The following is a 10584-nucleotide window of genomic DNA, read 5'->3' on the forward strand; positions in this document are numbered from 1 at the left end:
AACTTTATTCTCTCGAGTTAATCCATATACATTAATAGAAAGGTTATTCTTTTTCTCAAATTTAGGAATATCTGTTCGTGGCATTGGGAATTTAAAATATTTAATGTCCAAGGTATTCTCATATTTCATGTATTGTTTTACTCTTTCTGAATTACAATTTGGTGGATGTAAGTGAGCAAGAACAGACCAGAGAAAACATTTATTATCATTGTTCTTAATATTAACAACTTCCTTCTTTAGTTTTATTTTTTTTGATAATTCAATATAAGAAGAAGCTTTAAGAGGGTTTGATTTTAGAATGTGTATATCTAAAAAGATTATTTTTTTTAATATTAAATCCACTTCCCACCACTGTATTATAAACATCCTCCTCTTGTCTTGATAGTTCTTCATAAACCCCACTATTCAAAAAATCTTGAAGTGATGTTATAAAATGAAGATCTGTTCTCATATAAGGAGTTTGTTCTTCATCTTGTCTTTTCATATTCATTTTTACTCCCATATAAAACTTTAAAGTTTTCATTTCTTTTAATGTCTTTCTAATAACTTTTTGAACATCAGGTTTCACTATTTCAATTGATTCAGCTATTGATTATGAACCGGGTTCTCCAAATTGAAAAATCCTTATATTTATATGCCCTTTAAATGCCCCATCAGTGTTTTCAATATAATAGTCTCCCTTTACTTTAAACTCATTTTTGTTGTGTTTTTGTGATTGAAGATGTCTTTTATAACTGCTCTTCAAAACATCCTTTGAGCAGATATCACAATGTTTTTCTTTCCAACTCAAGAGGAGATATTTGATGAAATAGATTAAATGTTTGTTTCTTGGTTTGAAGGTGTTTTTTTATGATGTTTATATTCGTGATTACAAACATCGCAGTACACTGTATTCACCATATTTATAGAATAAAACTTTGCTTTTATTAAACTAAAATTTTCTTGATGAAAATTTTGTTTAATTTATATGTGCATCTGTGCTTAAAACCATTTTATCCTCCAACTTTTTTCACTTAATAAATACAATGTTTCATGACACAAAAGACAAGTTTCAGTCAATCTCTTCATTTGTAAAAGATGCTGAGAAATATGTCAAGGATGTAAAATTGAACAAAGATAAATATCACAACTATTGGATAAAAACAATTATGGAAAAGAATATGAGTTCTTCAATTTTCTTCAGTGGAAGGGCTTTTAGTATACCTGGAAGAACATCAATTAAAGTATCTCTAACAAAAGTTTCTCCTCTCCTTCTGGCAATATATTCAAAACTAGAAAAAGCAATGAAACAAGAAAAAGTATCAAAAAAAAAAAACCTTATGGATGAAGCTTAAGAAGGAAAAGATAAGACCATCTGTAATATGCAAGGACAAATTTGTATTTTTTTCAACAACCCGAAAGATGTAAATCCTGATGAAATAAAGGATGTTAATATATCAGGTGAAATGACATTTTGTTCAATAGTAGTTAAGGATAATTTTAAAATTACCTTCAATATAAAAAATGTTGTCGTTGAATCTGCTAATGAAAAAATGTATATAGATATCGATGGTAATATTGTTAAATATGAGTCAATACTCAACTGAAAGTGCAGATAAATTTCAGTTTCAGTAAAGTTTTACTTTATAAATATGCTCGACTTCCCTGATTCTCCATATGACATATTTGAGAATTGTCCTGCGTGTGATAGAGTGGGATTAAACACAGTCAAAAGCCTATTAACAATGGATATTCTGTGATTATCTTCTAATTAATGATAATAAAAAATTTAAAGAGGAAAATAATTCTTTTAGATTTACACCAAAAATGAATTACTTTACAAGATTGATGAGAGAAATGAATGTAAAATATGAGGGTGATAACACACCTTTCCTTACAAGGGAAGAAACAGAACGTATTCGAGCAATGTTCAAAGGATTGTTGTTATATATTATTCATGATTGTTATTTTCACGGAAATATCAACACAAGATATTGCATAAATAAAATAATGGATCATCTTGAAATTAAACCTGAACTTAGGATAAAATATCGAGTTTCTAAAAAAACAATAATAAATTAAATAACCTGTTTTCCAAATATATAAATGAATGATTTTTTACCCATTTGGGAAAATAAGATAAAATTCAACAATCATAAAAATCTTCCAAATTCATGAAGATGACATTAAGATGTCTCATCCGAATGACGCAAGCGGATGCGGAAAAACCTGCGAACTTTTGAAGATGCTCCTCACTCCCAACTTTTTAGATTATGATAATTTAATAATTTTCACAAAGTCGAGTTTTCAACCAGAGTATCAACTACTCTCACAAGGTTTTAATGCTGGTCTTCAAAAAGAAGATATAATCGGTTTATTTAAACTTCAAAAAAACCTAAATGATTATAACATTGAAGATATAATTCAACTATTTTGTGAAACACAGAGATGTAAAAAGAAATCAAAACCGATAACTTGTATTCTTCGTGATAATACGGATGATATAACGTCTCCCCAAGATTTAGAAAAATCAAAAAAGAACCTCGTTATCTTTGATGATTGTGTTCATGAGAGAAAGCAAACGGTAATGGACAGCTACTACACAAGAGGGAGACATTCTTCTTGTAATTGTATTTATCTTAGTCGATCATAATTTCAACTTCCTCGTCATTCCATCAGAAACAATGCTCATACTTTTATTTTATTCAAGTTAAATTCAATAGATATAAATAATTTTTGGAGAGATAATTGTTCTACATTATGCAGTGAAAAAGAATTTGCAGATGACATGAAGCACACGACTGAAAAATATAAATATATTATTGTGAAACAAGATGAGATATTAAATGATATTTTCCAATAAATAAATGGATGCGAAAGAAAGAGCAAGAAGATTTAAGGAATATCAAAAGTTGGTTTCAAAAGTTGTAAAACAAGAGGAAGACATAAAGAACAAACGCAGACAGAAACTAACGGGTGAAGAAGCATTTGAAAGAAAACAAGAGAAATTTTTAAAACCACTTTTAAAAACTTCCCAAGAAAAAAAATTAAAGATGTTTCCACAGTTCCCACAGTGGAAACGTACTCCTAAAAAAACTTCAAATGTTAAAAGATTTTGATCAAATGACGGAAGAAGAATTAGAGCATATAGGGGAATTAGAATATGATGATGAAGGATTATTTCAACAAATGGAAGAGATGAATCGCCCCCCTGCTTATATTGCGAATGCTCTTCAAAACAATGAATATTCAGCGGAATCAAAAAACAAAGCAGGACTCATTCCAACAGAACAACCAGCAATATTTCATCTTGTTCAAGAAAAGGTGTTGATATTTAATGATGAATTAAGGTTATTGAGGTCTGCTCAACCCCCTGTTAAACTAACCCCCAGATTAATGTTTCTTCTCACAAAAGATGGAAGACAAGCTTCAACTGTGAGGAATGAATCAAAGTATTTTGATAAACCATTGGATAAGGAAAATAATGCTGAAAGAGTATATATTGATCTGTTGAACTCTGATTATAGGGTTAGTCTTTCTGGTAAACGGAGCAAGAATGAGAAGGAGAAACACATTATTCAGGCTTTAAATAGGCTTGGTTCAGGAAATAGTTTTCTTCCAAATGACCCATCGCAAATAGTTAATCGATTGTTATTGGTGTTAGGTCGTAAGAAGGCTGGAAATAACATTTGTTTTCATGAAGCATCAGCCATTTTAGACCAGTTGATGAACATGAAAATAATTAATAAATCTCAATATAAAGACATTTTATCTCATATTAAATAAGATGAGAAGCACAATCTTGAGTTTTAATTTCACAACAAGCGACCACACATCTTCATTTCCATTCCCACTACAACTTGACCCAACAAAAGAATATGAGTCATCTTTATTGTCCATGGAAACTTATACCTTATTTAATATAACTGATAAAAATGGCAAGTTTAGTTATAATCCGGGAAGTGGATACAAAATGATAACAGTCTCACCCGGAGCACATGAGATTTCTCAAATATCTTCTGAAATTGCTCGTCTTATGAAAGAACAGGATGATGAACCAAAAAATATTGTTATAGACATTCAAAAACATACTTCAAAATCTATGATTAAACTTAAAAATAACTACAAGGTTGATTTCACAACAGATAATTCATTTAGAGAGTTATTGGGTCTCTCCTCAAAAAGATTGAAACTAATGGGACGTTTTACAGTGATAATGTCATTCAAATATCCTCAGGAATAAATTTGGTATTAATTCACTGTGGTTTGATTGATGGTGCCTATCATGATGGAATAAAAACAAATACAATATTTTCATTCAGCGCAGACTCAACCCCAATTGGTTATAAATTCAACATGGAACCCAAAAATCTGGTTTATCTCCCTGTGTCAGGAAAAACCATACACAGAGTAAATTTTAGGATAACCGACCAAGATAATCGTATGATTTCTTTTCATGGAGAAATTATATCCATCAGAATTCACCAACGTGAAGTTTTCCAAGAAATAAATACTTTGGTTATTGTGAGGAAACACGAGTTGGGAAAACATAAAATAATTACAGGGATGGGATGTACCTTTCCCCATACTACAAGGGCGAAGGTATGTATCTTGGTAGCGGATACTATAAACCTACGAGACAAAGGGGTGTCGGACATCAATTTAGAGGAGATGGGATAATTGATACTCGAATGGGTATCGGTTCAACTATTCTAAAACATAAAGACCTAATTGGTTCAACTGCTTCTGCTGTGGGAAAAGTAGCAGGTGTTATAAAGAGTATAAAAGATGCTCAAAAGGAATCTCATAAATTACAAGCAATTAAAGAAATTAAGAAAGGCAAAACTCAGTTGTCCCCCCAAGAACGACAGAAAATAATTCAAATACTTGGGTCAGGGTTTCAAAAGTTTTAACATCTTTTTTCCTAAATAAATACAAGTATGGAAGCAATTGATAGTATCTATGATTTGGATGATACTATTATCATCTCAAACTCCACTAAAAAAGAGGATTACTTCAAGGTAAATGCAATAACTGGAACAGACTGGAATGCAAATGGTACAAATGGTTTTGAAATAAATAATCAACAAACTTATTTGAATCTATCCGAAAGTTTCTTGTTGTGTAAATTTGCATTCACGAAGGCTGGGACTAACACAATCGCTACACTCGTAAATGATTTCTTCTGTAAAATGTTTGATAGTGTTCGTTTGCACATTGGAACACAATAAGTTGAAGCGGTTGATTATGTCTCTGCTGTGTCTGAAATGATGAAATTTACACGAGAAACATTCAGTGATAGAATGGGAATAGGGGCTGTCAAAGGTTTTATTCCTGATATGTCTACGGGAACAACCACAGACACTGGATATACTCAAAGGAAAGGAACGTTTACTGATGATACAAAAGCAGTTAATAGTTTTACTGTGGCAGTTCCTCTTAAAGGTATATTTGGATTTTGTGATCATGATAAAGTTCTGTATGGTCTTAAAATTAGATTTCAACTACAAAGGAATGACAATGAAAATAGATTACTTTTTGGTGTTGCTCGTGCTTTTGATCATCAGAATAAATTTGTAATTGATGAAATGACTTGGTATATTTGTGAATATACTCCTAATCTTATAACAGAAGAGATGTTGAATAAAAGACTTAACTCAAAGAAACCACTCGTTGTATCATACCTCAAAAGAAGATGTCAACACGTTAAACTAAACCAAACCACTTACACATGGAATTTGGGTGTTCTGGAAGGAAAGCCACGATATCTGCGGATCATTTTTTAAAAACCAGATGGCGATACTGCTCCTGATAAGAATAATGCATTGAGTGATAATGCTAAGGTGAAACAACTTCATGTTTCTCCAGATGGAACATTTTATCCACGAGATAGATTGGAAATTAATTGGGAAAAAAATGATTTTGCTGAAGCATACAAGTCTTACCAAAAGGTGTGTGAAAGTAATGGAAATAAAGAACCTATTTTGGATATGATAGCATTTAAAAGTTTGTATGCAATCTATGCGTTTGACCTGAGTGCTCAAAAGGAAACTAGAAAATCTAATCGAGTGGATACTTCCCTATACATTGAAAGAGGAGAGCGTGAAGAAGTTGATACATATTGTTTGCTTTTGGAAGAAACAGAATTGCAGATTAATACAGATAATTGTGTGATGATTAGTCTCACATAATTTTTTGTTATATAAATGAGTGGCAAAGTACCGGTATATGTTAATCAAATCAATCTTCATAAACGATCATCTTGTGTTCAAAATCAAAAGCCTTGTAGGATTTGCGTTCATACAATTCAGAGAAAAGGAGCAGTAAGAATTGATGTTTTGCTCACAAGAGAACAGGTTAACATCTTGAACGATACTGGCTCACTTAAAATTAAAATGACAAAACCAATGTTGAAAAAATATTCAATAAGAGAGATGAGTGGAGGATTTCTCCCATTTCTAATTCCTTTATTTGCTGGTTTAAGTGCGGTTGGAGCATTGACGGTGGTATTTCAACAGTGGTGAAAACTGCCAATGAAAGGAAGGCTCAACTCCAGGCTCAAAAATAATTGGAAAGACATAACAAAGAGTTGGAGAAACAAATTAGTGGAAGTGGTGTAATTGTAGATTTTGCTGAAAAACTTGAAAGTCTGCCTGATAAAGCGAGATTGGTAGTTGGAGATATGCTTTCTTCTATCGCACAAGCAGGTGTAAAATTAACTAAAAGAGTCATGGATTATATATTTCTAATAAACAAATGAGCATTGATGAGTGGTTCAAAGAATTTAGAAAGAATACAACATCAAATTTACAACTTGTCAAATATTGTAAGAAATTAAATATTCATAATGTGGTTATTTGTATGAGAGATGAATTAACAAATGTGCCAAAACGTACAAAGAATATTATTATGAACTTAGAAGATAATAATGGGAACGGTTCTCATTGTGTTTGTATTTTTAAGTCAAGACAAATATTATTTTGATAGTTTTGGTCTTCCACCACCTATTGAAGTCATAAAATTATTCGAGAATGGTGTTTTTCAAACATTTCAAGTCCAATAATTAAATTCCAAGTGTTGTGGTCAATTATGTCTAAATGTGTTATTTCAGCTCAACAAAAATAAATTTTTTATGACATTCTTTTTAATCTAATATAAATGACTTATGTTGGAAAAGATGGTTCTATATTTGGTGTATCCCAAGAACTGGATATTGATTTATCAAATTATTACACAACGGCACAGGCTGAACGACATAAATATAATATAACCAAAAATATTAACATAAAAAATGCTTATAAATTAAAAAATTATCCAACCCCTACTGACGCGAATGACTTGGTGAGATTAAGTGATTTATCACAATATATATCCTTAAATAAAACGGCCGTGTATTCCAAAGACACAGAAGTGTTGATTTTATCTCCAAGTCATACAGAATTCACAGTTCGAATTAAAATAAATTTTTATAAAGAATGGCGTATCATTTGTTTGAGAATAGAACAATGGGGGTATGATATGAATGATTTAGGGTATAATTGGTCATTTAAAATTGACCTATAAGACCTGGAACAATTAAATCGGTCTCGTAAGGAAGAATATTATCCACTTGGTATAGAGAATGAGTTTTGTGGAAGCTCGATTAGTAAACAACAAATAAAAGAATTTAATAAGGGTAAATATTATTATGGTTTTGCCCGAGTTTATATCATGAAAACAGAAAAAACAGGATTATATATAATAAGTAAGGAAATACAAAATGATTTAACTCTGGGAAGATGGGGAGATGTTTCGTGCCATAATATTATTCTAACATATATTTCTAATACAAAAATAAATGACGGCAACATGGCTTCAAGAAAATTATCATTTCTGTGTCCAAGCATACCTTCAAGAAAAGGGTATTCGGTATTTTCATAAATATGTTCTACAACATAAGAATGAGGTATTTTCAAAAAAAGATTGGCATTATGCTGATGTTGATAAACCAACAACTTTACATTTAATTAGAATGTTAAATAATGAAAAAATTATAAAGTTAAGAAAACGTAAGCCTCTTTTCGAAATTCAAAAGAAATTTTATTGGTTTCCTGTTGTAAAAAAAATTATTTTGGATACAGGAATAACAAGAAATCCTGATGAATACATGTATGATATTCTATGGGGTGTAAGTGCTTCGAGGATAGTAAGGGACGAGGAAGGAGTTGAAGCGAGAGAAGAGGAGGAAAAGTAGAAGAGGGAGAAGAGAGAGAAGGAGGAGAGAGAGAGAAGAGAGAGAAGGAGGAGAGGGAGGAGAGGAAGGAGAGGGAGGAAAGAGCGAGACTGAATAAATATGAAAATATGGAAACCAGTGAGATGAAAAAAAGATTGGAGGTATTACAGAAAATAACTCAACCCACCGAGGAGGAAAACAAAGAAATGACAAGTATAATTGCAATACTTTCGACAAGATGATTGTCATCAGCAAGATATCGATTTTAATTCAAGTTTTTCATTTTTTTTTCTTAAATAAATGGAGGAGAGAGTAAAGACATTTCTAAGGATTCTTTATGTTTTAAAAATTAAGATTCAAATGTGCATGTTGGAAACTAAAAAGGTTTTCACACTCTGTAGGAATTTTTCTCATAAATAAATGAGTTCTTGTCTTCAATGTAAAAAGAAAACTAATACCAAAAATATCTCATATTTTAAAAGTAAAAATAACAGGGTTATGCAAAAGGGTATATGTTCGGTGTATGGTTCAAAAAAAAATCGATTTATCTCCAAACACAAACTCGGAGGAGATATCCAAAAGTTTTTATCAGGAAGTAAATTTACAACTACTGGAATACCAGGGGAATTACATCTACCAGGGTATTCTTTCTGTGGTCCAGGAACAAACTTGGATAAAAGATTAGATGAGGCAGACAATCCTAAATCATGGAGTAAGCCCATCAATAGAGTTGATGAAGTGTGCATGAGACACGATATTGATTATGGGAATACTACAACTTTGGAAGAAAAGCATGAAGCCGATAGAGAAATGTTGCATAATTTGTCTCTGATGCAAAATCCAACCTTTAGATAAAAAGTTGATCGGTTCATCGTGAAGAAGATGATCAGTGCTAAATTGAAACTTGGACTTGGAAATTCAAAAAACTTATAGGCTCTAATGATGTCATTAAGACTGAAGAGCAATTAGCTGATGAATTACATAAACCAATATTCACAAAGTTTCGTAGAAGGAAGGTTTATTCCAAGGAAGTTGATTATATCTGGTCTGCTGATTTGATTGAACTCAATAATGATAAGGGGTACAAGTACGCTTTAACCGTTATTGATTTGAGGAGTAGATACGCATGGGTTGTCCCTTTAAAAACAAAACAGGAAATACTTTTATGTTAGCCTTTCAACAGATATTTAATAAAAGTAAGAGAAAACCCCAAAAAATTGTGGACTGATGAAGGTGGAGAGTTTTATAACAAGACATTTATGAATTTTCTAAAAAATAAAAGTATTACATTATACAGAACCTTTAATGAAGGGAAGGCAGTTGTTGTTGAACGTTTTAATCGTACCTTAAAAGAGAGACTATATAAAAAATTCACAGAACTCGGTTCACAACAATGTTCATCTTTTATTCAGGATATTGTGGATAAGTATAATGACACGATTCACACGTCAACGAATATGAAACCATCAGAAACATTTACAAAATTAAAATATGAAAAAGAGATTAATGTCAGAAAACCGAAGTTCAAAGTTGGTGATATCGTTATTATATATAGGTGGAAATCTCATTTTGAAAAAGGTTATATCAAACGATGGACGAACGAACTTTTTTAAATTGTTTATGTAATGGATATGGTTCCTTGGACTTGTAAGATATATGATTTAGAAGGGGAAGAGATTTTAGGTTCATTTTATTCACAGGAATTACAAAAGACAAAACTAAGCAGATAATACCCATGGGAGCAATGGGTTGTCCCTTCACTCCCTCCTACTATACACCTTTGTGGACATTCGAGGGCCAAGTCCGAGGTGTATAACAGTATATAATGTGTGTCAAGGGGGGACGTTCTTAGATTTGTGAAACCCAAACACAGAATCCTCAACTGAATAGTCAAGGCTTAACTTTTGTGTGTGTGTGTGTGTGTGTGTGTGTGTGTGTGTGTGTGTGTGTGTGTGTGTGTGTGTGTGTGTGTGTGTGTGTGTGTTTTTGTCCGTCCCAACCCTCACATTCAAAATCTTAACCCCAACCCTCACATTCAAAATCTCAACCCCAACCCCCCAACCCTCGCCCAACACAATGTCTTTTTCAAAATGAGATTTCCACCTATATATTTTTTCTTACTTTTTTTTTTTCTCTTCTTCCAATTCTGTCTTTTAAGGCTTTCAGGTTTGATGATGTCGAAAGGGGGAGTAAGCCTGCACTTTCTTCCCAGAACTAACAATATATATTTTTTGTTTTTTTCTCTTCTTCCAATTCTGTCTTTTAAAGCTTTCAGGTTTGATGACGTAGAAAGGGGGAGTAAGAACTTTCTTGATAGGTTGAGATCCCACAGAGTGGTAGCATTTCAAGTCTCCAAAATAAACCCAACTTTCCAAGTCTCCAAGGTATAACCA

General features: G+C 31.9%; 1 protein-coding gene across 4 annotated transcripts in view; it reads left to right on the forward strand.

The window, feature by feature from the left end:
• The window catches only part of LOC147015596 (dual oxidase 1-like), a 201824-nt gene that overhangs the window by 119344 nt on the left and 71896 nt on the right, over positions 1 to 10584 (forward strand). The gene's annotated exons all lie outside the window — the stretch shown is intronic.

This window comes from Eptatretus burgeri, chromosome 12, assembly GCF_056783735.1.
Source record: "Eptatretus burgeri isolate ZD-2024b chromosome 12, Ebu_testis_v1, whole genome shotgun sequence".
NCBI classification, from domain to species: domain Eukaryota; kingdom Metazoa; phylum Chordata; class Myxini; order Myxiniformes; family Myxinidae; genus Eptatretus; species Eptatretus burgeri.